The sequence below is a fragment of the Papaver somniferum genome, chromosome 5, assembly GCF_003573695.1.
Source record: "Papaver somniferum cultivar HN1 chromosome 5, ASM357369v1, whole genome shotgun sequence".
Lineage (NCBI taxonomy): Eukaryota > Viridiplantae > Streptophyta > Magnoliopsida > Ranunculales > Papaveraceae > Papaver > Papaver somniferum.
The window spans coordinates 151,129,996-151,156,284 of NC_039362.1; the positions used below are offsets into that span (position 1 = coordinate 151,129,996).

The 26,289-nt window shown below is 36.5% G+C and overlaps 2 pseudogenes; one reads left to right on the plus strand and one right to left on the minus strand.

The window, feature by feature from the left end:
* Positions 1–12,281: 12,281 nt before the first annotated feature.
* On the minus strand, positions 12,282–16,880 carry LOC113279871 (annotated as a pseudogene).
* Positions 16,881–23,284: 6,404 nt separating this feature from the next.
* LOC113279873 lies at positions 23,285–25,964 on the plus strand (annotated as a pseudogene).
* The last annotated feature ends 325 nt before the right edge of the window (positions 25,965–26,289 follow it).

The following is a 26,289-nucleotide window of genomic DNA, read 5'->3' on the forward strand; positions in this document are numbered from 1 at the left end:
GAATAATGGTAAGCTCTATAATCACCCTTAAAGACACAACCATCCTTCGGGTTCCTACCTAGACAGTTACTTCTACAACAATTTAAAAGAAAAACCAGATTACCATTAGTTTAAAAGAAAAATCTCAAAGTATATCCTTGATAGTGGAATTCCAAAGCAGTCTCACCCATCAAGGTAATCGTACAGATACTAACGTGCTTCTTGAGAAATAAAAGAGATAAACCCCTCCAGTCAGGCAAGAACAAATAAATATCAAGTTTAATCAATCTACAAACCTTAGTATTAGTTGTGTAAAGAGGACATAAAGAGGTATGAAATACCTGAGACTTGCTAAGGCTCTAGATGTACTTGAAATTTTGACGACATGAAGTTCTGCAAGTAGGTTAAGAGATTGACTTGGCTAGACAAGGTCTTGATTTTACCCAACTTTTGACTTTGATCAGACCAGCCTTTTCCTTGTCCGGACCATGGACCAGTGACATATCGGAGATTGGTTTGACCATCCACTAAATCACCTGAGACTTTAAGTTGTTACCAAACCTCACAAGATGATTCATTTTCGGTATAACAACTTTCGTTGGGGTTTTGATTATTTTCTTCATAAAACAGGGTAGACCCAATAAACCCCACATATATAAGTAACACCAACATGCTACAAAGTTAACTACAAGCCCATTGTTCACATTTAGTCCATGAGTAAGACTTAAGTCAAAAGAAGAGACTTGGCCTAGAATTAGGTCACCTGAATCCCCAACTTCATCTGCCGGTAAGATGTTATAATCCTCTTCTCCTGTTGTTACGCCGGTATAGTTTCTTTCACCGGAAACATTAAACCCTGAAAGTCCAGTATCAATAGCCTTGTCGACTGAAGTTAGATGAAGGTCACCGAAGAGGATGATATCAGTCACCGGGAAACTATTATGACTCTCTGAATCTTCAACAACGCAAGCAGGGGGAGATGCTAAGCCTTCATTAGCCAAAGTATCGTCTCCGATATTGGTATTACTAGATGCCATAACTCGATCTGCTTGATCATTAAGAGAAATAATCCCAAGAAGATGATTAACAAAGGGTTTTTTAGAGTTAAGATTTAACTCTAGTTGATTCAACAACTGACAAATCTGATCTATCTCCATGAGAGAAACAAAATAGAAGGGGTAAAATTCTAAAGACAAAATAAAATCCACCTACACAGAGGGGGCAAAACCTCTAAATCACGGGAAAATAAACACGTAACACAAAAGCAGCAAAGATAGAAAATCTAGGCAAAAATGGTACCAAATGATAATAGAGGAACCAGAATTTGTTTTTTTTTTCTCACTGAGTTATAGGAAACATATGGATACCTTATAAAAATCACAGAATTAATAGAAATACAACGGGTATAGGAAGAAAACTAGAAAGAACTAAGATGAAAGGGGATAAAATCTGGGAGAAAAATAGATCTGATTAGAAAATTGAGATGATGAAAGGTGATATTATAAGAGATTTAGTGGTTTTGACTCAAGAATTAAGGGGGTTGAAAAGAGGTGTACGATTCACTCTCTTGCCAGTTGGGAATAACCAGATGCAGGAACATATTCATTTCGCAGGTATAGTACTTTAGTATATATGGAAATCGAGGTGCCAACTTGTGTTTGCTAACATTCTCATATCTGTTCCAACCTTATCATCTTAGATTAAACAGTTCATTATTGAATGGGAAAGGAATATGCTTACAATATCAGATAATAGTCAGATTGTGAATGACAGGGTTAACAGAAACATCAGATAGACTGCTCCAAGCAATCCCTATGTGAAATTTAATTTTGATGCTATATTTAAAGATTCCTGTAATATATGTGGACTGGGACTAATTATGAGATATGTTGCAGGTGAATGCAGGGGGCAACAAGCATTCCGTTGACGGCAACCTCTAGATGCATTGCACGCGATCTGCTGGGCTAAGGAAACAACATTGAACATCCACATTTAGGGACAACATCAATGTAATGGATGCGTTGAACGGTTCATCTAAGGCAGTAAAATGGACTACCAGTTCAGTATTAATGATAGTGTATTTCTTCTTTCTTCTTTTATCTCTTGGAAATGTAGTTATGTTCCAACAGAAGGGAATGATACGGCCCACTTATTAGCCAAGAAAACTTATGGTGTTTCAAACAGTTTATTTAGAAAATTGGTTGATCTTGATTTTCCATTGCGGTTAAAATCCTCTATACAGGAAGACAGTCCAATCTAATCAATTCTTTTCCTAGTAAAAAGAAGAAAAAAAAGTTTGATGATTACTATTCCACTAGCATTTTAAGGAACTTGCCTTTTGTGGTTTATGAAAATACCCATTTGGCAGCAAATGTTCAAATATATTGAACGAGAAGTAGTTAATTTTGAACCCTGATTTTGGGCATACCTAAATCTTTCTAGGCATACAAAGCAATAGTCCTAACTTGGGTGACCTTATAAGGGGTACCCTATGGGTAGTTCAATTACCTATATGCCCTTAAATATTTTAAATTACTAATATATCCCAAACCCTAATACAAAAACCTATAATCAATAAACCTAAAATCAGTTTCATTCACCTTCTTCTTCCGCTCCACAGCAGCCGAACCCGTTCATCTTCTCAAAAAAAAAAAAAATTCATCGCATCATCGCCGAAATTTGATCGTCGATTCGTGAAAAGTTAATCGACGATTAAAATCATCTATGTAATGGGTCGTCGTAAGAAAGTATCTCGTTCTAATTGATCAATTGAACAACCTGTTGAAGAAGAAGAAGATTTAGAGAGTGGAGAAGAAACTGAAAATCAACCACAACCGGAGGAAGAGATTGAAGAAGAACCAACTCCTGAAATGAGAATAAGAAGGTTAGTTCTACAAACCCATCTCGTATTTGATGTTTTTGGTTGGTATGATTGGTTTAATTCGTCAAAAACATGGTTTGTGCAGCGGTTACAGGGTTGGGTTCGGCGTAAAATCAAGTTTAGATTTGCGCCGAACTATTCTTCAAACTCAACCCTGAAACTGCATATGAACGATTCGACTTAAAATGCATATCAGTTTTGCGCCGAACCTAGTGACATAGAGCCTTGTATTTAGGATCGGCTTATTCGATGGCATTAGATTTGCGCGGAATTTGTGTTGTGGAAATTTCATAAAATTTTGCATGTGTATAGGATCGGCTTGTATGGTAGTACTAGTTTTGCGCCGAATAAATGTTGTTTCAATTTCATAAGTTTTGCATGTGTATAGGATCGGATCATATGGTAGTACTAGTTTTGCGCCGAATAAATGTTGTTTCAATTTCATAAGTTTTGCATGTGTATAGGATCGGCTCATATGGTAGTACTAGTTTTGTGCCGAATAAATGTTTGAATTCATAATTTTAGGTTCGGCTTATTCGATAATATTGGTTGTGAGACTAACAAATAAGATCGACTTATAAATAGTTTGTGATATGAGCCGAACCACTCTCTATGTAAGCTATTGAAAATTCTAAGACATGGTTCGGCTCATATGTGTTATTTCGGGTAAGCCGAGCCTTTTTATTTGTTGACAAGTTTTTGGCATTTGAAATCCATATTTCGTATAATTTGTATCCCTTTATTGTTCGAAGTAGTCTTATAACTTTGATACTTGTGTCAGGACCGATGTAGCTAAAAAGAGGAAGAAGATGGAGGTAACACCTTCTACTTCTAAAACTCCCGATCCTCGAGGAGGAGGTAAGAAAAAATTGGGAGCGGGAGGTAGAGGAGGCATTTTAGAAGAAGAAGTTGAACAAGTAAGAGTTGAAAGACAAGAAGAAGGAATATCTGAAGATGAAGAACTAGAAGGAATAACTGGAGATGATAATCAAGAAGTTCATCAAGAAACACAACCCCAAGGAAAACCCAAGAAATACAAGAAAGGTAAGAAGGTAGCGGAACCCGAGAAAGAGAAGGACGATGTTGATCGACGGATCACTGGTTTACACATTCCTGATGAAGATGACGTAATTACACCTCGATCAGATGGTTTGCCTCATGGTCTTCTAGAAGATGGAGGAAATGTGTTGATTGGTTATGCCGAATCTTGGGCGAAGAGAATTTATGAGACTCCTGATCACAACCGTGCAGTCCGAGTATTGAAACACCAGAGGGCAGCGGAATGGAAACTTTCTGAAGAGGTTCCTGAGGTGATTGCTTATGTACAAACCAGTATTTTATGGCCTGATATCAATTATGGACATAAGGAATATGATAGTGTGTCTGCCTCTGCCTTTACCGAGCGTTTTTTTCCAGAAACTTACACATTTCAATTACCTTTTGGAGAGATGGCAATCACTCCTGATGAGGCTAGAAAGATTACAGGCCTTAAAGCAAGGGGTAGAAGTGTGGATGCTGATTTTTATGACATGAATTGGGATGAGCTCTACAATGTGTTCGAGGAAAGTCTTGGTTGGGATTCAAACAAAACTGAGTTGGAGTTTTGTCGATCCGTTAAAGATGTCAATTCTGTATGCACTCCCAATGGCAGAAATAAGAAGATCAAGCTGACTAACTTGAAAAAGGACTTTGAGAACACAAAGCAGAGAGTAATGGATCCCGTCAAAGTGAATCAAGCCGGAACTGCCTACTTGCTTTATACTCTTGGTAGAGACATTTTTCCCGACACAACCGGAAACAAGGTAAATGTTAATAATCTCCAATTGGTAAAGAATCTTGAAACTTGTAACAAGTATGCTTGGAGAACGGATACGCTCGCTTACCTGATGGAACAACTTGCCACCGCATCTAGGTTGACAAGTACAAACATCGGAGGGAACTTCACTTTGCTCCAGGTAACTTTTGGGAGTTTAGAGTATGGTTCGGCTTATAACCATAAAATCGTATAAGCCGAACTTGTTATTTATTTGGTTCGGCTTGTAATATTTGATCCATATAAGCCGAACAGTTCTCTGAGTTTGCAAACTTTATTCTTACATTGATGTTTCCAAGTAAAAATTGTTTATATCTCTTCAATTCCTTTGATTTTTGAATGTGGTTCTTTGGATGTAGGTGTGGATATATGACCATTTCCCATTTTTGAACTTGGCCAAAGTATTTGAGAAGGATGTCGATTATGTTGATACAGAGCCAACTGCAGCACGGTACGAGTACGAGAACTCGAAGAAAAGGAACAAAAAACACTTGGTGGCAAGTTTGAGAGAGATGTTATACCTACTGGGTGTTGATGATGTCACTTTTCAACCATATGAGAAGGAAGATGAAGTTGTTGAAGATGAGGATATGCCGGTAGGTATGTATCATGGGCCATTGCGGTATCCCGGTGGTTATGTTATATACGATCCTCGGCGAGTACTCCGTCAATTAGGATGCGTGCAAAAGGTTCCTTTGTTTGATGAGAAATTCAGGTTGTTACCAAAGAGTGGTATTGGAACTAAAAGCACTACTTCATCTTGGGAACCAAAGTATGATCCTGATCCCACCCTTGAGTTTTGGAATAACTTAGAAGATCACACATTAGATGCGTCCAAGTTAGCACCTTTACTTGATGATCCATGTGAAGAGGATCCGGGTTATATGGATTGGTATAACCAAATTTCTCATGCCTTCATTATCAATAAGAAAAGTCAAAAGGTAGCTGATAAGGGGAAGGCAAAGGCAATCAAGATCACCAACAAGTCTACTTCCGAAGATGTAATCAACGCTTTCAAGATAATGGTAAGAATGACTTCACTTTATACTATTTTCATATATTAGTTATGGTAAAAATGTCTTCAACCTCACGGTTATAAGTTGTTGACAATTGAAAAAATAGGTTGCCGCGGGTAGGGAGATGTTGAAAAAAATGAAGACCAAACTTGGTTGCAAAACACCAATGACCGTGGAAGAACAAAAATACCTCTACAAAAAGTGGGATGCAATCATCAACAAAGGAGAAGGACCCGAGGAACCCGCAAAAAAGCCTACCACTAAGAGGTCTCGACAAGTTGGTGAAGGTACAAACCAAGATGGTGCTACCTCCCAACCCGGTAATGATGCGTCGGAAGATGAAGACCAAGGTGTAAGAAGAGGTGGTTGTGCAACTAAGAAGAGGGGTCGTGGTTAAATGCCCTTTTATGTTTCCAAGTTCCTTTTAATGTTTTCTTAAGTTTTAAGTACACTTTTATGGTGTTGCAAACACCTTTGATTTTAGGTGCTGAACTTTGTTTTTAATGGTGCTAGGATTGTGTTATGGACAACTTGAATTTCATGTTTTAACTCTGGTTCGGCGTATCCTGTAATGTTAGTTACACGCCGAATCCTTTGTCCTTCAGGTTCGGCTTATTCGATGGAATTAGTTTTGTGCCGAACCTTTAATTTCGATAGTATGCTTTTGTTTGCATACTAACTTCGGTATTCTTCTTTTTTAAGGAAGCTAGATTTCAAAGCCTTTGTGAAATACGCCATTAGAGAACTAATGGTCGAGATTCGTTAGAGATAATTTAAGATTGAACTATTATGTAAATCAGTGGAGGGTTCGGCTTAGATTTTCAAACTCGTATAAGCCGAATCTGTAAGAAGTTTCAAAATTTGAAATTCTAGCCGTTACATAAACGGATTCCGCTTATGTTCAAACCTTCTTATGAGCCGAACATTGTCTATTTTTGCACAAAAATATATGAACGACTCTTTTTTGAAATATATAGCCATTGTAACCTGTATTATATATAGGCATACATGATTTTTCATAATCTTCAGAGAATATACTAAAAACAATGGCACCCTCAACTCATGAGTTTACTTTAGAAGAAGATTTGTCTCTTTGCACTAATTACGTAGCATACTATCCAAAGAAGGGTGAAGAACGACGAGTGAAGGGATTGATGAGTATGTACTACTTGGTTAGAATTCATGAAGCCTTCAGCACCGAAACGGGTAATCCTCACAACCGAGATAGTGCGGCCTTGTTTTTCCGAATTGGAACTATTAAAGAAACGGTGAAAGACTTTATAGCTTTAGTTCGGATTGTGAGTCTATATCGTCTCAAGGGTGAAACAAACTCTGATATTGAAGATCGAGCTCTAGAGGAATGGCGAAGATGGAAAGGAAAGAATTTCGAATACAAAGATCACTACTACATTCTTAGAAGGTTTCTCATTACCCGTTTAGGATATTAGAAGAATTCGATTAGAAATTTATTGTAAGGCTATTATGTAATGGGTGTGTAATCCACATTTTCTATGAATTTGAAAAGTCTATTTGGAATGATATAATATTTTTTGTGTTCATGAATCATGAAAGGTTCGGCTTATCCTGTAATTCCAGTTATGCGCCGAATATTGAAATCCATTGTTCGGCTTTCTTAAAAAATATAATACAAACCGAACCTAGCCGAGTAACTCAGGGTTTTTTTTGGTCAGGTTCGGCTTGCAGTGAAATAATATTATAAGCTGAACCTGACAAAAAAACTTTTTTTTTTGTCAGGTTCGGCTTTCATCAAAATAATACTCTAAGACGAACCTGACAGAAAAACTCTGGATTTTCATCACTCTGTCGGGTTCGGCTTTCCTTGAACTAAAGTTACAAGCCGAACCATCTCCTGTGTTCATGGTTCCAATTTCTAGAAAACAACATGTTTCATAACCAAAAAGTAAATCATTCAAGTATTTCGTTTTGATGGGTATATGTAATTGCAATTCTAGTCAAAATATCATCCTCATCATACACGAAAATCAAAAGACACAAAATACGCGGATAAATCCATGAAACATTTTTATGGAGATCTTAAACGAATCTCATCCTCTTCACTGACCTCTTTCTCATCCTCTTCATTGACCTCATTCTCATCATCTTCACTGACCTCTTGCTTATCATCTTCATCCTCATCACTTGAAAACGTAATTACTTGTCCACTTGGAGGCTGCACATTCAAAGATATCCAAAGATCCATTTCCGTCGCATAATTTGCACACCAATCCATCGCAAAATTATTTTCAAATCTAGGCCAAAAGGCTGCACTCATCAAGGGAGGTAATGGGCAAGCGGGTCTAAGTTTGAGGACGATAAAAAGACAATTTTGAAAAAATCCAAGAACAAGTCTTCTATCCTTTACACCTTCATTGCAAGGTTTTGTTGGAGGCGCGTAATTAAAGCTACTGCCCGCCCATGAGAAACAATGTACGACGCAATCGAATGTCTCCGCTATTAAAAACCCACAAATGGGCATTGACATCCAATGTTGTTCGGTAATGATAAAATGCCCATGCAAACGACCTTCGTATGAATTGTACTCCGCTGCCACCCCTGCATCTCCTCTTGCACCTGTTCTCATCATTGTCTTATAGAAATCTTTGTTTTTACGTAGGGTTTGTAACATTCGTTACCGAATATAGTTAACTTCATTTTCAGGGGGCACAGGATTGTTCTCTTCCTTAAAAGGACCAAGTTGTTCCGCCGTGACGTGATATCCACAATTTCCATTACCTTGCACGTCGTCCATTGCTACAATATGCTCATGAATTATTGGCGATAGATCTTCCAAGTAGTTATCGTATATAAAATTGATAGGCCTCAAATACTTACCGGACTTATCTCTTCTAGGTCCTCTCATCCTACCAATTTCATGTACGGTTATTTTCTCCTTTATCTTAGTTTGTGAAGGATACATCTTAGCCTTCCTCTTGACATCCTCTTTACTATCCTTTGCTTGTGCCGAACAATCATTATTATTCAACTCTTTGTTACTTGTTTCGGATTTTTGAATACTTGGACGACCTCGTTTTTTTGGAACTTTGACTTCTTCCTCCTTCATCAACTTCTCAATTTCCTTTTTTGCCTTTTCAATCCTTGCATCATGGTAGTCAACGCTGGATGGATCCCTCTTATTACCCAATAGTTCCTTGTTGGCTTGTCTAGTTTGAAAATTATTCATTTTCTTACTCTTCCTACCTTTCGGTTCACTCTTCTCCGACTCCAAAATATTTTCTTGGGTGAAAGGATACATGACCGGCATCATGTTGTCCCATAGGAATTTCTTTTGACCTCGGCCCATATTCCTATACATCTCCGCCAACTTTTTGCCATTTGTCGTGTCCCATATCTCTAGATCATCTTCGTCGTCTTCGGTTGGGAGAGGATCGAAGCTTAATTGTTTCCAAAAATGATCAATATCCTCAAATGGTATGATACCATCCTTGTACGAAGTAGGTCGTGGCGGCATGGAAGTCCCATAGATGTCTTCATTTTACAAACACACTCTTCCTCCAAGTTGGCGCCTAATGTCTTAATCAAATCCACTTCTTCCATCAACAAGTCGATGCATAGATGTGAGACTCTATAAGTTAATCCCTGTAGCCATTTACTACCATAATTCTTGTGTCTGAACATAAGGTTATGCTCGAAGGCGGCTTTAATTCTCACAACATCACTTTTGAAATATTCATCAATTGCATCAAAAAACCGTGACAAAAGTGTCAACACATCCAAAAGGTTCTTCTTTAACCGATAATGAGCGACTCTACCATACTTGTGGCTTGGTTGTCGAAGTGTTTGTACCGATTTGTGAAACAAAACACGAACCTTCTTTATTAGGTTCCAACACACTCTTTGACCAAGTAAGTAATGGCATCGGGGTAGCCGGTCTTCCAATGCTTAATAAGCATTTTAAAATTTTTCTTCGTAGACATCCTCGGTGATTGACCATACAAAGCTTCCCATTCGCCTTGGAAAGAAGCCACAAATCTCAGTATGTTCATATTCTTTCAAGAATCCCTTTTTCTTTACTCGTGTCTCCTCCGGTTGGATTTTAGCAATATTCTCTAATTCCTTCAACTTAAGTGGTTGAATTTTCGATTGGCATTTTTTCCTCACATTGCACCATATGTGAACCGTACAAAGAGAATTGAATGGCATCCGGAAATACCTTCTTAATACCATACATCAACGATGAATCTTGATCGAAACGAACACTTTAGGAAGAAGCACCCTCCCGGAAGATTAACTTCAATTGTTCTAACGCCCAAACATAACTCTCTTTCTTCTCGTTTTCAAGAAACAAAAAAGCCACGGGTGAACGGGCCTTTGTCGAAGTATGCCCCACAATGTTCATCAACGCATCTCATATATTTAGAGTCGTGTACGTGCAATCCAATATAATAACTTGTGGGAAGCATAGGCCAATTGGACGCATTCCGGGTGGGCAAGAAAGGTGTTGCTGACCGAACTCATCCAACTTCTTTTTGGCAAGCGTAGTTATTCTTCACCCCTAACCAGATTACTTGTTGCATCACCATCCTACCTTGCAAATTAGTCTTCTAATCTTTGTCTTGCATTGTAGATATTTGCATAGTCGACCTGTTATTCTTGTTGTCCGCCTTCAATTTGTTAAGAATCCTAGACGGTGGGAAACGTGCTCGTGTCATTTTATCCATTTCTAGCATCTCATCGGGTTTGAGTCGCGCTACTTTCGCATGTCCATGGAGGTGTTTGGGACGTGGGTGGTTATGACGATAATCCATATCTTTATTCATTATCCAATATTGATCTTCTTTGTTCAAGGACTTATTCTTGAGGTTGAAAACGATCTTGAAAGGGCAATTTCTTTTCTTTGTCTTCGTCCTATTCTTTCTCCGGGTCTTCCCAACGTATACAGTACCCTTTTAAACCTTGCTAGCGCCGGTTCCACTACGCTCACAAATCATTTCAAACCGATCCCATCGGCTTTGTTGTCCTTTAACTAGTACACAGTTTATCTTCATCGCGTGCTCCTCAAGCCAATCCAGAACTTCGGGTTTAGTTTTCCATCTCTGTATTCATTCCAAAACAAGTAATTAGAAAGGTTCATTCCAAAACTTTGGAATATTCCGACAACATTAAGGTAAACAAAAGGTTCTTACATACCAAATCATTTTGGAAGTGATCCTTGGTATCCTTGTGAATTATGTCTACTGGATCAGGTTGATCTTCCATGGATACGATCTACAAAGAATATCACAAGGTTTAAATACTTGAAAGGAAAAATAATAGAAATATTCGGCTCATATAATAATCATATTATGTGTCGAACCCCGAACATTTAAAGGTTTCGGCTTATACGATGTTCTCAATATGTGCCAAACCAATAAAAATATTTCAACCCAAAAATTAAAAATTTATGTCCGGCTCATACAATAATCATATTATATGCCGAACTATGAACATTTAGAGGTTTCGTCTTATACGATATTCTCAATATGTGCCGAGCCAATAACAATATTTTAACCCAAAAAATAACAAATTGATGTTCGGCTCATACTATTTGCGAAATATAAGCCGAACTAGTAAAGAAAAATTTCCGGGCTATTCAGGATGTTGTTCGGCTTACTATGAAACTTTCATATAAGTCGAACCGTTCATCAATTGGTAGATTCGGCTCATAGATGTGAGCCGAACCTCAACCTGTTTCGCCGAACCATGATCCAAAAACCTAACTTTTGATAATTAAGAGCTATAGAAGTGAGATTAAGCATAGAATAGAAGTGTACCTGTGTATCAAAAGCATTGGGTTCCTCATCAATGTCTTCATCATCAGGATTTGGCTCATAAAAATCATCATCTTGAGTTTGAGCTTGAGTTTGAGTGGGTGTAAAATCATTCTCATAATCTAAGAAATCAGCCATTTGGGAATCATTGGTGTAGTTGATGTGTATTTTCCTAGGTTTTTTAGATGAATTATGACCCTCCTCATCCTCCATTGAATCAAGAATTAAAATTTTCTCACTTTCTCCTTCTCTTTCTCTCCTTCTCAATAAAAACTTTGATTTTTTCTCCCCAAATTTTTTCATCTAAACAACTTTTATAATTCTGAAAATTATCTTAATCACTAAACAAAATATTTAATCACTAATCAATATTACTAACACTAATACGTAAAGGGCAGATTTGTCATTAAAAAAATTGGGTTAAGGGGTTATCTGAATTTGCTATTTCACAACTTTTTTTGTTTTTATTCAATATGTCTAGAAAGATTTCAGTATGCCCAAAATCAGGGTTCTTAATTTTGCTATGGGTGGGCCAAAAATGTTTTATGGGTGCGCAGTTAAGGATAACTGGAGTTTTGAGCCCAATTAAGGGCCTTGCATGCTTCAAACGGGCTCTGCCCTGTTCAGAAAGCAAGCAAAGCAAAAGAGGGAGCAGCTGAAAGAGCTAACAAACTGACTCCTTTAGAGAAACTCGATGAAACCCAAGGAAAAAATACAGACCAAAGGGCAACCGAAAGAATACGGTATTCTGATCGATTAAGAAATGACTGTATACGTTGCAGTAAAAAAGAAAAAAAAATCAATTCCAAATGTATCTCCACCCTAATATTCATTCTAAATAAACTGACTCAGTTTTCTTTTTATGGTATCATATTCGTACATAATTTGATACTTTTCAGCTGTCGACATCATTAATTCATAATACTTTAACAATAATCCGACATTAGTCAGTGTTCTACCGCCGGTAAGGGTAATGTCCAGCTTATTTCCGGTTCCCTCATCAAAAGCCGCAACAGAGAGAATTCCATCCTCATCAATGTTGAATTCCACTTCAATCTGAGGGACACCACGTGGGGCTGGGCAAATACCATTTATACGGAAGCTTCCGAGTGATTTGTTGTCTTCCATAAACTCACTTTCACCCTGTAGTACATGTATCACAATACTTGTTTGTCCATCTGCAATTGTAGAGAATATCGTCGACACTGTGTCTGGCAACCAGTGATACTTATGGATGACCTTAACCATCACACCACCCGATGTTTCCAGACCAAGAGACAATGTTAATCGACCAACGGAAGGAAGTTGATATGGTTCGCTGACATCCCCAGACAAGAGGCCAGCCTGTTATTCAGGTATCAAAACACAAATCAACTTAAGTTGTAATCAAGAATTCTTTATTTGACTCGGGGTTTCCAATCTTAATAAAAACCGTCTACTGTGATATGCAAGGTATCGACAATATTCCTACACAGATACTCAACTACAGTATCAACCGCAATTTGGTTTGGAGCTTATCCCATGTAAACATTTCCTGAGACTGGTTGCACTTCCAGAAATGGAGAAATTCCATTTTCCAAGGGAAAAACCACAAAAGGCATACACTGTGGAAATGCTGCCCCATGTGTTGTCACTCTCATAATTAAGATTGAAATAGAGCAAGAGGAGTAAGAATAGATGATAACTAACCTGGATTGCGGCTCCAAGAGCAACTTTTCCATCAGGATTCACTGTGACATTTGGATCTTTTACCACTCAACTTTTTAACGAGCTCCTGAACAGCTGGGATGCGTGTGGATCCACCAAGAAGCATCACCTCGTCTACTTTGTCAAAAGCAAGCCTTGCATCTCTCAAGGAGTTCTCAACTGCAACTTTGAGCCTAAGGACATTTTTTTTTCCGAGATAAGCAGAAGACAACACTTAGAGTGTGCATCGTTGCAATCAAAATTCCAGTAACTTACAAGATCTTAGAACTGGATGTGTCAAATACTATTGTGCTTCTGAATTGATGAATACAAGAGATTACATATATACCGGTCAAAAAGGTCTGAGCATAACTCCTCAAATTTAGCCCTTGTAAGAGTGGTTTTGATTCGCTTGGGGCCATCAGAAGTTTCAGTAATTAAACTAATATTAGCTTGAGTCAAAAATGACAACTCTATCTTTGCTTTTTCAGCAGCCTCGGTGAGACTCTGAAGAGCTTTCTTATCCTTCAAAAGACCAGTACCTTCATCTCTCTTGAAGATGCCAGCAATCCAATCAACAATCCGCTGCTCATTGGAAAGACGTACATTAATTTTGTAAACATAACTGGATAAAAAATAGGCATAACATGAGAAAGACAACCTACACCAACCTTATCAAAGTCGTCACCACCCAAATGAGTATCTCCAAATATAGATGACACGTTGTCCGATTCTCCTAATTCGTGAACTGTGACAGAACCACAAAAGCAGTTTCAATAATCATTAACACTAAAGCTCCAGAATGTTTTGACTCTCTGCTCTCAAGCCTCCTGAACTATAGCCAAACAGGATCAAGACACAGTACCAAAACCAAAGCTTAAACAAAAATTGATCAGTATAAATTTCCCATCATAACAACAGATTTGAGGAACCATATTCGAGAGCACACTTCAAAGTAACAAAACTGCAGAGCTAAATTAAGACATGCAACCATAAAAAGATTTTGTTGGTGAAATCGTGCAAATAAAACCTGATGACATATTGACACTTTGGAGTCAATCATTGTAACTTATAGCAAATAAAAAGAATTTAACTCAAACAAAAAAAAAGGGCAGGCTGCTTAAGAAGTGATCTGGGCAATTAAATATTAATATTTGAATGACAGTGAAGTACCTGAAACATCAAAGGTACCGCCTCCAAGGTCAAATATTAGGAAAATTCCTGTTTTTTCCTCAAACTCAAAAGCCAATGATGCAGAAAATGGCTCATTAATGATACGAAGAATTTCTATTCCAGCAATTCTACCAGCATCCATTGTTGCTCTCCTTTGAAAGTCATTAAAGTATGAAGGAACAGCAACAACAGCCTTAGTGACTTTCTCATTCAGAAATTTGGACGCATCGTCCACAAGTTTTCTCATGATCTAAAAGCAAAAAAGAAACAAAATTCAGGACTAGTAGGAGCATAATTAGGCTCTATAATACAGATCAGAAATGCAAATTCAAACCTGAGCAGATATGTCTTCAGGAGCAAGTTGTTTACCAATAGCAGGACATTCAAGTTTAACATTCCCATTTTCATCATCATCTCCCCCAACAACTTGATAAGAAACTTGTTTAGATTCTTCATCAACTTCAGAGATATTTCTACCGATGAATCTTTTAACAGAAGAGAAAGTATTGTCAGGATTCACAGAAGCTTGTCTTTCAGCAATTTCACCAACTAATGTATTACCATTTTGTGTATAAGCAACAACTGAAGGTATCTTAGTAATAAGTTGGTTTACCATCTACCATTGCTGCTACTGCCGAAGTTGATGTGCCTAAATCAATACCAACAATTTTTGCTTGAACTGGACTATAATTCCGTCCTAGAATACTACTTTTCTTGCTCAAGTTTAAGAGAGGTAATCCAAATTTAGAATTCAATCTCTGCCCTAAGAATACATGATTTGATTTCCTTGTAGGTGTCGATGGAACCCAGAATTTGAAACTTAACAGCCGATGATGATGCCATTCTCTTTTAGGTTCTCTGCTTGCGACTTTCAAGAGATTCTAACAGTTAGATTAGGAGAAATCAATTTATTTTTGTTTTGACTCTAGGGGCGCTTTCTGAATTTCGAAGGACCGAGAAAAACCTAACTCTGAGGACGAAGAGAGACCCTAGTCGTCTAAGTTGTAAAATGTCCCCGTGGTCTAGCTATTAATTGACCCGAGCCTATCACAGGAATTCTCTCTCTTGGCTTGAGCCAACTCGTTTAAGCCCCTTCACTATTATTTCACCTTACAAGGAGTCGAACAAGATTTTTTTCCGACTTTCATAGATTTTTAATTTGATTGGCTTCTAGAAATTCTATGAAAATCTAGAGATTTCTAGTGATTTTTCAAGAGAATTTTAGAGAGTCTTTATGTGTTTGGAAGGTTTCTGATCCTTACTCGATCAGGATTGATACATCAATTGCCTTGTCAAACACAAAATTTTGGAGTGTGATAAGTCTTATGGTTTTGACATGTTTCTGGGGGCGAAGTAGTTCAAGAAATGTATGATCACAAGATGTGCCAAGCATAATTCCTGGTTGATTCCCGCTCTCTCCTTGCAACCCAAAATTGGCCAAGCATACATTGGCTGCAGTCACAGATGTTAGTTCGTCGAGAGCTACTGCATTTTAAATGCAACATGGTGGTAGCTGTGAGTGAGTACCCTACTGACACTGTTCAAAAGTAAATGTTGATAAATGATAATAAAAAAAACTTTGAAGGAACACACTACAAAAGATGTATCTCACAACCTTGTTAGGAATCTGAACACTTTAGGTACTAACTTGCTGGATTGGAAGAACAATATCTTTGGATTGCCATCAAAGAAGATAAAAGAAACTCTTACAAGACATTGAGAGATTAAAAGGAAGTAGGCATACTGAGTATCAACAGAAAAAGCTGAAAGAAAAACTAATAGAGTTAAAATTACTGTATGATACACAAGAGGTCATAGCTAAACAACATTTTAGAGATAACTTTATTGAATTGGGGGAAAGAAATACTAAATATTTTTACAGAATTACCTTGAGGAGAAGAAAATGGAACAACATAGAAAGCATGCTAAATTCTCAGAATATAGTAAGAAGGAATAGAAATGAGATAAGCAATATTCTTACAGATTACTACAAAAACCTTCTCATGGAAACTTCAGCAGAGCAACATGAAGATGATCAAATGTTTAAAGATATTTCTCCAATTTTTACTGATCTAGACAACTCTAGTATAGTGGTACCTCCACTAGGAAGGAAATCTTTCTAGTCCTAAAAAATATGAAGCTTAATAAGTCACCAGGTCCTAATGGATTTCCTGTTAGTTTTTTCTTACACAATCGGGAAACTGTAGGTACTCAGGTTACTCTAGCTGTCCAAAACTTCTTTATACACAAACAAATGAACCCTGAATTAAATAAGACACACTTTTCTTAATACCTAAGGTTAAACAACCCAAAAATCCCAGACAAGTTAGACCAATAGGGCTTTGTAACACAGTTTATAAAGTAATAATAAAAATACTAGCTAACACAATCAAACCCTTCTTAGAAAAAATAATTTCACCATTTCAATCTGCTTTCCTATCCTCTAGACAGATTTCTGACAATATTATTGTCGCACATGAAATTATACATTCTTTCAAAAATAAGAAAGCTAGAACAGGGAGCTTAGGTTTAAAAATCGACATGTCTAAAGCATTTGATAGGGTAAATTGGAAATTTCTCCTTTCAGCTTTATCTTCCTTTGGTTTTAGTAAAGATGTTTGCCTGCTAATAGAACAATGCATCTCAACTACTTCTATCTCTGTCCTGTTAAATAGCTCCCTTGGAGAAGCCTTTAGCCCTTCCAGAGGTTTGCGTCAAGGTGACCCACTTTCTCCATATTTATTCATTGTTTGTATGGAGATTTTCTCTAGACTTCTTCTTCAACAAAAGAATAAGAAATTTCTACATGGAGTTAAGATAACACCAAAAAGTGAACCAATCTCCCATCTTTTCTTTGTTGATGATTGCCTTCTTTTTGTTAAAGTTGATCTTGTAGAATGTAAAAACCTTTTAGACACTATAGAAACCTTTAGTAAAGCCTCTGGTCAGCTCATTAATTTTGAGAAATCTGGAGTTTTCTTTGGAAAAAAGGTGCCCCCAAAACACCAAAGAATGATGTCTAAACTTCTTAAGATAAAACACATACGCCTTAAAGATCCTTATTTAGGAGCTCCCCTATTCATGGATAAATCCAAAATAAAAACATTTGCACCTATCTTAGAAAGAATGGAATCTAAGGCAAAAGGATGGAAAGGCATAATACCTTCTCAACCTAGTAGGTCTGTCCTAAATAGAGCAGTCTTAGCAAGTATTCCTACTTACCAAATGGGAAGCTTCATTCTTCCTAAAAGAATAACTAATATAATTAATGCAATTCATAGAGACTTCTGGTGAGGAAAAGAAACATGAAAAAAATGTTTTTACCCTAAAACTTGGCCAAGTCTTTGTAAACCAATTCAGAAAGGGGGTTTAGGTTTTAAGGATGCTCGTAAATTTAACCTAGCAACGCATGCTAAATTAGCATGGAGACTAGTTAAGGAACCAGATGCTCTTTGGTTAAAAAATTATGGGCTCTAGATATTTTCGAAACTCTTCTTCTCTGAGAGCCAAAGCTAAAATTAATGTCTCTTGGACATGGAACTGCATCGGTCAGGGTCTAGAAATCATATACAAATATATCTTTTGAGAAGTGGGTAATGTTGGAAATTAACATTTGGAAGGACAAATGGATCCCAGGATTAACAGACACACTAGAAAACCTTTGTCCAGTACAATACACTCACATCAACTTAGTTTCAGACTTGATTGATACAGATTCTTGCTCTTGGGATATGGATATCATAAACTCTATTGTCCCTGAAGATATGGCTATCAAAATTAGGAAAATAAATATTTTTAAGGATAAGAACCGTATTCTTAAGAAATATCAGTTAAGATGGAATTTAACAAAGTCAGGAGACTACACAGTAAAGTCTTTATATGACAAACTGAATGAAAATGGTACTGATATAGTTAGTCTGGATTTGCCTGGCTCTTTTTAGATTGCTATGTGGAAATTAGATATATCTCAAAGAATTAAACTATTTCTATGGAAGTGTCTTCAAAATACTTTATCTACTAACTTTAAAATGTATGAGAAGGTAAGGGATGTATAATTACAATGTACTATGTGTGGAAATGCAACTGAAACTACTGAACATCTACTGCTACATTGCTCATGTGCCACAGAAGTATGGAACTCATCTCCCAACCCGATTTCTCTTAACATAGATAGTGCCAGTACATTCTTAACACTTTGTAAAGACTGGATCACTAATCCCACAAGTGAGATACCTGTGGAACTAATGCTAACTAAGATGTGGTTCATTTGGAAAGAAAGATGCAACAGAGTCTTTGAAAAAAAATCAACACCAGCTAAGTCCTTGGCTTTAGAAATTTAAGGACACATTGCTTTCTGGTCAAAAAAAAAGAATTTGCATGGTACAAAGACAAAACATAACAAGAACAATGTAATTACAGTTTGGCAGGCACCCAAGGAACAATCTTAAAATCAACGTTGATGCTGCTTGGATTTCTAATATCTTACCTTCCAGTTATGTTATAATCTTGAGAGATGATGCAGGTGATTCAGGAGGAGGAAAAGCTGGCCATTCAACATCCCAGACCCATAAGAAGCGGAAGCTATAGGAGTACTTCTAGCTGCTACATGGGCCCAGGAGAACGATCTGAAAAATTTTAGCATTGAAGGAGATTGTGAAAGCCTTTTGAACTACATGCATGGAAAGAACTCGGACATCTATTGAAATTCAAAAGCTTATTTAGATGAAGCGATGAGACTGGCTCAATTATGTAATAACTTTTTAGGTTTCCATTTTGTCCCAAGACAAGGAAATAGGGCGGAAGACACTCTAGAAAAGTTCGTTAGACCCTTAAACTCTCCTATTTTGTGGTGAAGTACACCCCCAGCTTGTATTAAAAACCAGTTATTAGTAGATAAATCTAATATCAATATATCCTCATGAGGATCGATATTAGATGGATCTACTCTTTTTGTAACTCAAACCTCACGGGACTACGCGTTTTTCAATGAAATGCATTATTTACAAAAAAAAAAAAGACTAAGATTACAATAAAAGTGGGCAAGGACTTGATACTTTAGGGATAAGTGCCCAGGTTGGAGTTGCTGTACCAGCAACTTACCAAAAAGATACCTAGCTAGGAATAGACGACTCACAACGACAAAGTGGCCATATTCCCCATCTGGATTTTCCCGTTTGTTTGGAGCCGGTTCACTTCTTGTCTTCGTCCCAAAAGTCTATATACAATTCTGCCTGCTATTTTTGAACACAAAATTGGTTAAGTAACCATAATAACTTTTTTCTGGGTGTAAGAGACATCTAAAAATGCATACATATCCAAGAAAATTAAAGATACCTTTCAAATATCCTCAACTGGGTATTACACCCAAACTCTTGTGTTAGTATTTATTAAACAGACTTAAATGTCCTCAGCTAGGTTACATTTTCATAACGGACTGAGATTAACGTCCCTCTTTAGTTTACACAAAATTGGTTAAAAAGGCCAAAATCAACAATTTCTGGGTGAAATAGATTTGTAGATTTTGATAATGTTTATATGGACGAGTCAAAAAAATACTGTTCAATTATCCATTTTGGATATTCTACCCGGGATTTTGTTTATTCATTAACTGGAACAGTCCATTATGCCCTTGTCTTCTTTAAATGTTGCGGAAACCATCAAAAAAAATGTTTGAACTGAAATGATAGCAAGAGAACATGAGCTAAAATCATTTGAAAACTAATACTGTTTCCATTGAAATTGGAGACGAACAGAAGAGATTCAGTATTTGAAGACGAGAAGGAAACTGAGAAAGAAGAACGAACAGCTGTCGCTGCTGTTATTTCCATGAGGTTGAGATCGAGAAATGGAAAGGGATTAATTCCAGAGAATGAATCAAAACTCAATAATGGAGAAAAAAAGAGATGAGCAGATGAAGATGCTTCTAAATCTTAGAGATGGAAGTGTTGTTGTTGTTCGAATAAGATGTAAAACAAGAAAAGAGATGGATCTCGTGATTGAAATGAGAAGATTCAAATGGGTTTGATGTTTGATTTACAAAGAATTACAAGCTGGGTTTGAATTTATTCTGTGAAGTTACAGAAAGAAGATGGTTTTTGATGCACTAGGGTCCCTGAATTGAAGAATGGCTTCGTGGTTTTGGTGATGGATTTAAGAGAACATGAGCTAAAATCATTTGAAATCTAATACTGTTACCATTAAAATTGGAGATGAACATAAGAGATTCAGTAAGGTTTTCGAGTTCAATTATAATAAGCAACTTTGAGTTGAGCTTGATTTTCAAGATGACAGCAACACAGATGAGTTTGGAAAGAGTTCTAATGTTGAAACAATAAAGCGGTGTATGTTTGTTGCCGTAAGTAACGTAGATGGAGAATTGCTTTTATGTTTGTATATAATTAGGAGTTATGCGTTTGTTATGGATTTGACTTGCAGGGAATTAGAGCAGAAGAAATAACTACAAAAGAAGAAGAACATAAGGACCATAGCATGTATCTCTCACCTATTCGATAAAATTCCACATAGAGGAGCTTTAATCTATTGTTTGGAGTGAAAAGTATGGTATTGTGGTCCCTGGATTACAAAACACCAGTATATTTGATGTTTGACAATTGGTTTTTCAATTGTAGATTTTCTTAAATTTTGTATGATAAAACTTAAAATCTAAATGAAACTAGTTGGTTTTTCAATGGATTAAACCTGGATGAAGCCAGTTTCATCCTGCATACTGTGAATACAACATATTCTTGGCTAGGATGAAACTGGTTTCATCTTATATATTTGACAAAAAATAGATCCATCTTGTATATTCTGACAAAATCATTTTTTGGCTAGAACGAAACCAGTTTCATCCTCCATATTCTGAAGAACCAGATTTTGGTTAGGAAGAAACTGGTTTCATCTTGTTTATTCTGAAAACATTCTATGAATTTATCTGCAGATTGAAGTATATGCAAATTTAAGAAAAATTTTATATATAACTGACCTGCAATCAAAATATATATTCACAAGCTAACACTGATTCATAAATTCTTGGAAAATTAGAATTTTACAAACAAAAAACTTAAATTTAAACTAAATGATTGACATTTTTATGGTGTATTCTCATGCCTAGGAGGTTTTGGTACATTCGATCTTTCCCATATTTTCTTCTTTGTCGCATTAATAATTTCCAAAATTCAATCTTCCTTATTTCATCCTCTTGTTTTCTTGTGATTTTCAATGAACCCGTTAACTCAACTATTTGTCTCATTTTTCATTCCTTTAGCCAACCACATTCACAACATGCCCATTTTTGGTTATTGCTTCACTGCCAGCAACATCCAAAACTCATCGTTCTTTCTTCCGCGCTCTCACTGCTTTTGTTTCCTACAACAATTAGGATTCATTCAGATTTATCCACCTCTAGAGAATAATGAAACCCAACCAAACATAAAACTGGATGAATCCAGTTTCATCTATGCTTAAACTTGTATAAAAACTATTACAACACAATTGATAACAGGATGATACAAGTTGCATCCATGTTATACATGGGAGAGAACAATTTCAACTGAACAGCTACTTGTAATCTCAATTGTCTTGACAATGTTGTTCATTCATATTTAACTTAGTCTAAAACATGATGAAACTGGTTTCACCCTAGTTAAAACATGGATGAAAACGAATTCCACTGAATCTAAAATTGGATGAAACCAGTTTCATACTAACTTAAACAAGAGTGAAAACAAATTCAACCAAATTAAAGGATGAAACCAGTTTCTGGTCTAAACATGGATGAAACAAATTCAGCCAAATCTAAAACAGGATGATACGAGTTTCATACTAGCTTAAACATGGATGAAAACCAATTCAACCAAATTCAAAACAAGATGATATCCGTTTCATCCATGTTAATGCAATAAGAAAAAAAATACTAAAATGCATTCATCTCATAATTTTTGCGTCTGAGATCTACACCATATCCTGGTTTTAGCAACACTTCATTTTCGAAGGTGCGCAACGGATATAGATGTTGCACAATAAACAACGTTAATATCCATTGCGCACCAGATTATCCGTTGCACAAATTAATTTTATTTTATTTGTTAAAATAAACTAGTGGTGGAACCGATGGTCAACGCCTACAACCGTTGTACAACATATGGTTTTTGTAATAGACAGTCTGTTCATAGGCTTTTAGTATTCTTTTTCTTTTTTATTATTTTTCTTTTTTTCTTTTTTCTTTTTCGTGGCCTCAAAAGATATTATTATACGGATAACAACAATATCTCTCTCTCTCTCTCTCTCTCTCTCTCAATATTATTCATCGCAGAAGCTCTCTTTCTAGGTTTCAGTTCTTTCTCTCTTTTCGTATTTGTGTTAGGTTCCTTTCTCCAATTCCTATCTAGGAGAAAAAAGGAAACAAATCTTCTTCTTCTAATCTCCATTTAGTAATTTACATCACAAAATCTCGTACAAAGATCTTCTTAAATCAGTCGAGAGAAGAGAAAAACTTTGCTCTTCTTCTTCTTCAACAGATCTTCTTAGATGTTAGGTTTGGCATGAAATTAATTCCCTCGTTTCAACAAATCTGCAATCTAATCAAAAACCCATAGAAATCTGAAGACTTTTTTTAAACCTAATTTTTTCTCTGAAATCAAAAATCAAATCATTCAGCCTCTGATTTTGGTGGATTATCATCAGGTATAAACTAGTTTGTTGTTGATTTTTTATTTTTATCTGAAATCATTTGATAGAGTTAGGGTTTTTGATTTTGAGCTAACTATTATCTGAAATGGTACTTGGGTTTATGTTTCATGGAAAAGAGCTGTGGGGGTTTGTTAGATTTGATTGTAATCTGTTTGAAGTATGTTATTAGAAGTTAGGGTTATTCCTTATCCATATTTGTGATTAGGGATTTTGACTCCCGATACAACTTTCTCCATTAGATTACTAATGACTAGAAATGGTGTTGGGGTTGCCGTTTTATGTAAAAGAGTTCTGGGTTCTGCTTAGATTTGTTTGTAATCTACTTAAAGTATGCAGGTTATCCTTTATCTGTATTTGTGATTGGGGTTTTTGTCGTTGTGTTTCGTCGGTTTAGTAGCTAGAAATGGTACTTGGTTTCTAGTTTTGTTGGAGAAGAATTCTAGGATTTAGCTTGAATCTGCATATTTTTTGTGTATTATCTGCTTAAAGCATGCTTTTAGAGATTAGGGTTTACCCATTTTAAGTGTTCTATATTTATGTGATAGGGTTTGTTTTTTTTGTTGGCAGGGTATTGTGTACGGGAAGCCAAAGAACCAAGGTATTACCCAAATCAAATTCCAGAGGAACAAGAGGTCAGTTGCTGAGCAACACGCTGAAAGTAAATTGGGCGGTCTCAAAGTTCTCAACTCTTACTGGATCAATGAGGTTTGTTCTACTTGTAATAATTTGTCTTTAAAAATTTTAGTGCTTCATTTCTGTTCCTCCTGGAAATGACCAATATGCGTCTCAGTTATATTCTTCATAATTCTTTAACTTAGTTTTATTGTTTCTACATTGCAGGACTCTACCTACAAATACTTCGAGATCATTCTTGTGGATGATGCACACAATGCTATCTGGAATGACCCAAGAATCAACCCTGTTCACAAGCATAGGGAACTTCGTGGTCTCACTTCAGCTCGAAAAAAATACAGAGGTCTGAGAGGTCGAGGACATTTGTGAACACCAAGGCAAGACCATCACGAAGGGCAACCTGGAAGAGAAACAACACGGTCTCTCTCCGTCGTTACCGTTAGATTTGAGTTGCTATATTATCTTGTTTTGGATAGTTAAAATTTCCTATGCAAATTCTGAATACTATATTTTCAGTCTCTCGGTTTAGTTTTCAGTCTATTATATATCCGTGATTAACTGCTTCAAAATTGATGTATTAGTGAAATTTATTTCAGGGATGCAAGAGTTATGTGGGACTAGGATGCCACATGGAGACAATTATTATTACTTTGGCACATCTTGCATTTCTCAGTGAAAAGATAGAGATGGAGGTGCTTTACTATATTGGTACAGTATTTGGATCATGTGTTGTCTTGTTTTCCTTAAAAAAATGTAGGCCATTTTGAAGATCAGCTATCACACAAATTAGTTTTCCCATGGGAGAAAATGTAGGCCATTTTCATCATTTGTGTGATAGCATTGACTGATTCCAGTTCATCCAGAATTGTATATGTTATCCTCATCGTATATACTAATTTGTTATCCTTGCAGTCACCATCTAGCTGGTATATTTTCTTCCATTACATGAGTTTTAACTTAACTCTTTTGCGTACAGATCAATGATGGTCGATAAAGGACTGTTGGTGAGGATTCTCTAAAGAGTACCAAGGAAGATTGGGCAGAGTGGATGAGACATTTTTATTGATCCTTCAAAGAATCTCCAACTCCATCTTTGCTAACTTGTGCGAGGCTTGCGCAATTGCAGATGGTACATGATTTTTTTTCATTTCTTTTGTTATCTGTGCATCTAGTTTTGGTCCTGAGAATTGATTTTTTAATTGCAGCCTTTCATTGTTTACAAGCTCTCTCAGCATATTTCATGAGTGGCTGCGCTCAGCTGAACGAAACTTGTCACCAACAGTTCGTTTTTAGCTTAGAGATGACTTTTTCTTCTCCAAATATTCCTCGAGAAATTATGACAACTTGGTATGTATACTTTTTGAAAGAATCACTGTCTTTCACTGTGGTGTGTACTTGTGGTAGACATATTTTTATTTTTGAGTTCACAGATACTATGAGATGAAGTGCAAAAAAGAAAGAAAAGAATTGGTTTAAGGAGTCAGTATAATTTGATCAGACAGCCAGTATAATATCCTATCGTTTGGCATTGGCATGTTATGGTTAGTGTGAATGAAATGTTTAGATGGGCGAGACGCAAAACTAACCTTTTGCGCCCATGACCTAGCTTCTTATTGTATATTATTAGTTAATGTCAAAATCAATATTGCATGGCTACAAGCTGTGTATTTTCTAAGAGTAAGGTCTGTGTCTTAAGTTATATATTTTGGATTTGTATCAGGCTTGAGACATTCTGTATCATAGTGGTTCCATATCTTTAAATACGGGACACGTACTCTAACCCCAATGATGTGCTGGACCTGGATAATATGGCTCCATCTAAACATGTTTTGAACTCGCAAGCTGAGTTTAGGGAGCATGATGAGTAACCTGTTCTGATAAATATTTGACTACTTGGTACTCTTGCCGAAAAGGTGATTTTGATCTTTTTGATCGATAAGGAATTTTTATTGGTGATCTTGCTCACGTAACTGGTAATTTGGTATTGCTCCTTCATATCAAGAGCTCTTCCTTTATATTGATGCATCTACTAAAGCTGAATTTGTCTTCTGTAGCGCATTCGCGAAGCCTCTACATTTATAAGGAAATAGAGTTTGAAGGAGCATGGATGGCGTTCTTAAAAACATTCAAGGGACACTTTCCATCTAATCAAGCACTTTCCATCTAATCAAGCTTTTTGTCCCGGGGCTGCCGTCAGAATAATTTTGTATATGGCATGGATATCAAAAGAGCATGTGAACAATAGCCAATATGGGATATCCATAAACAATTATGTTCATTAAATTTGAATCGTTCTTGATGGATTGTGATGATCAATTTTTAATATCGAGGTTTCATCCTAAATTGGGTCTTCTAGTGCATCTAGAATGGTATGCATGCAGGTACAGAATCAATTTATATTCAGGTGCAGAAATCTGCCGGAATTACAGCCGGCGGCAAAAAATTTTACCTGAAAATAATTTTGCCACGGTGTAAAAGTAGGAAACATATCCGTTGCACGAATCACCAGAAATGAGCAACGGATAAACTGCAACCAAACAATAAACCGTTGATGGAAAACCAAAATGAGACCCACGGAAATGTTATCCTATTAATTATAAACGTTGCACAAATTAAGATAGACGTTGC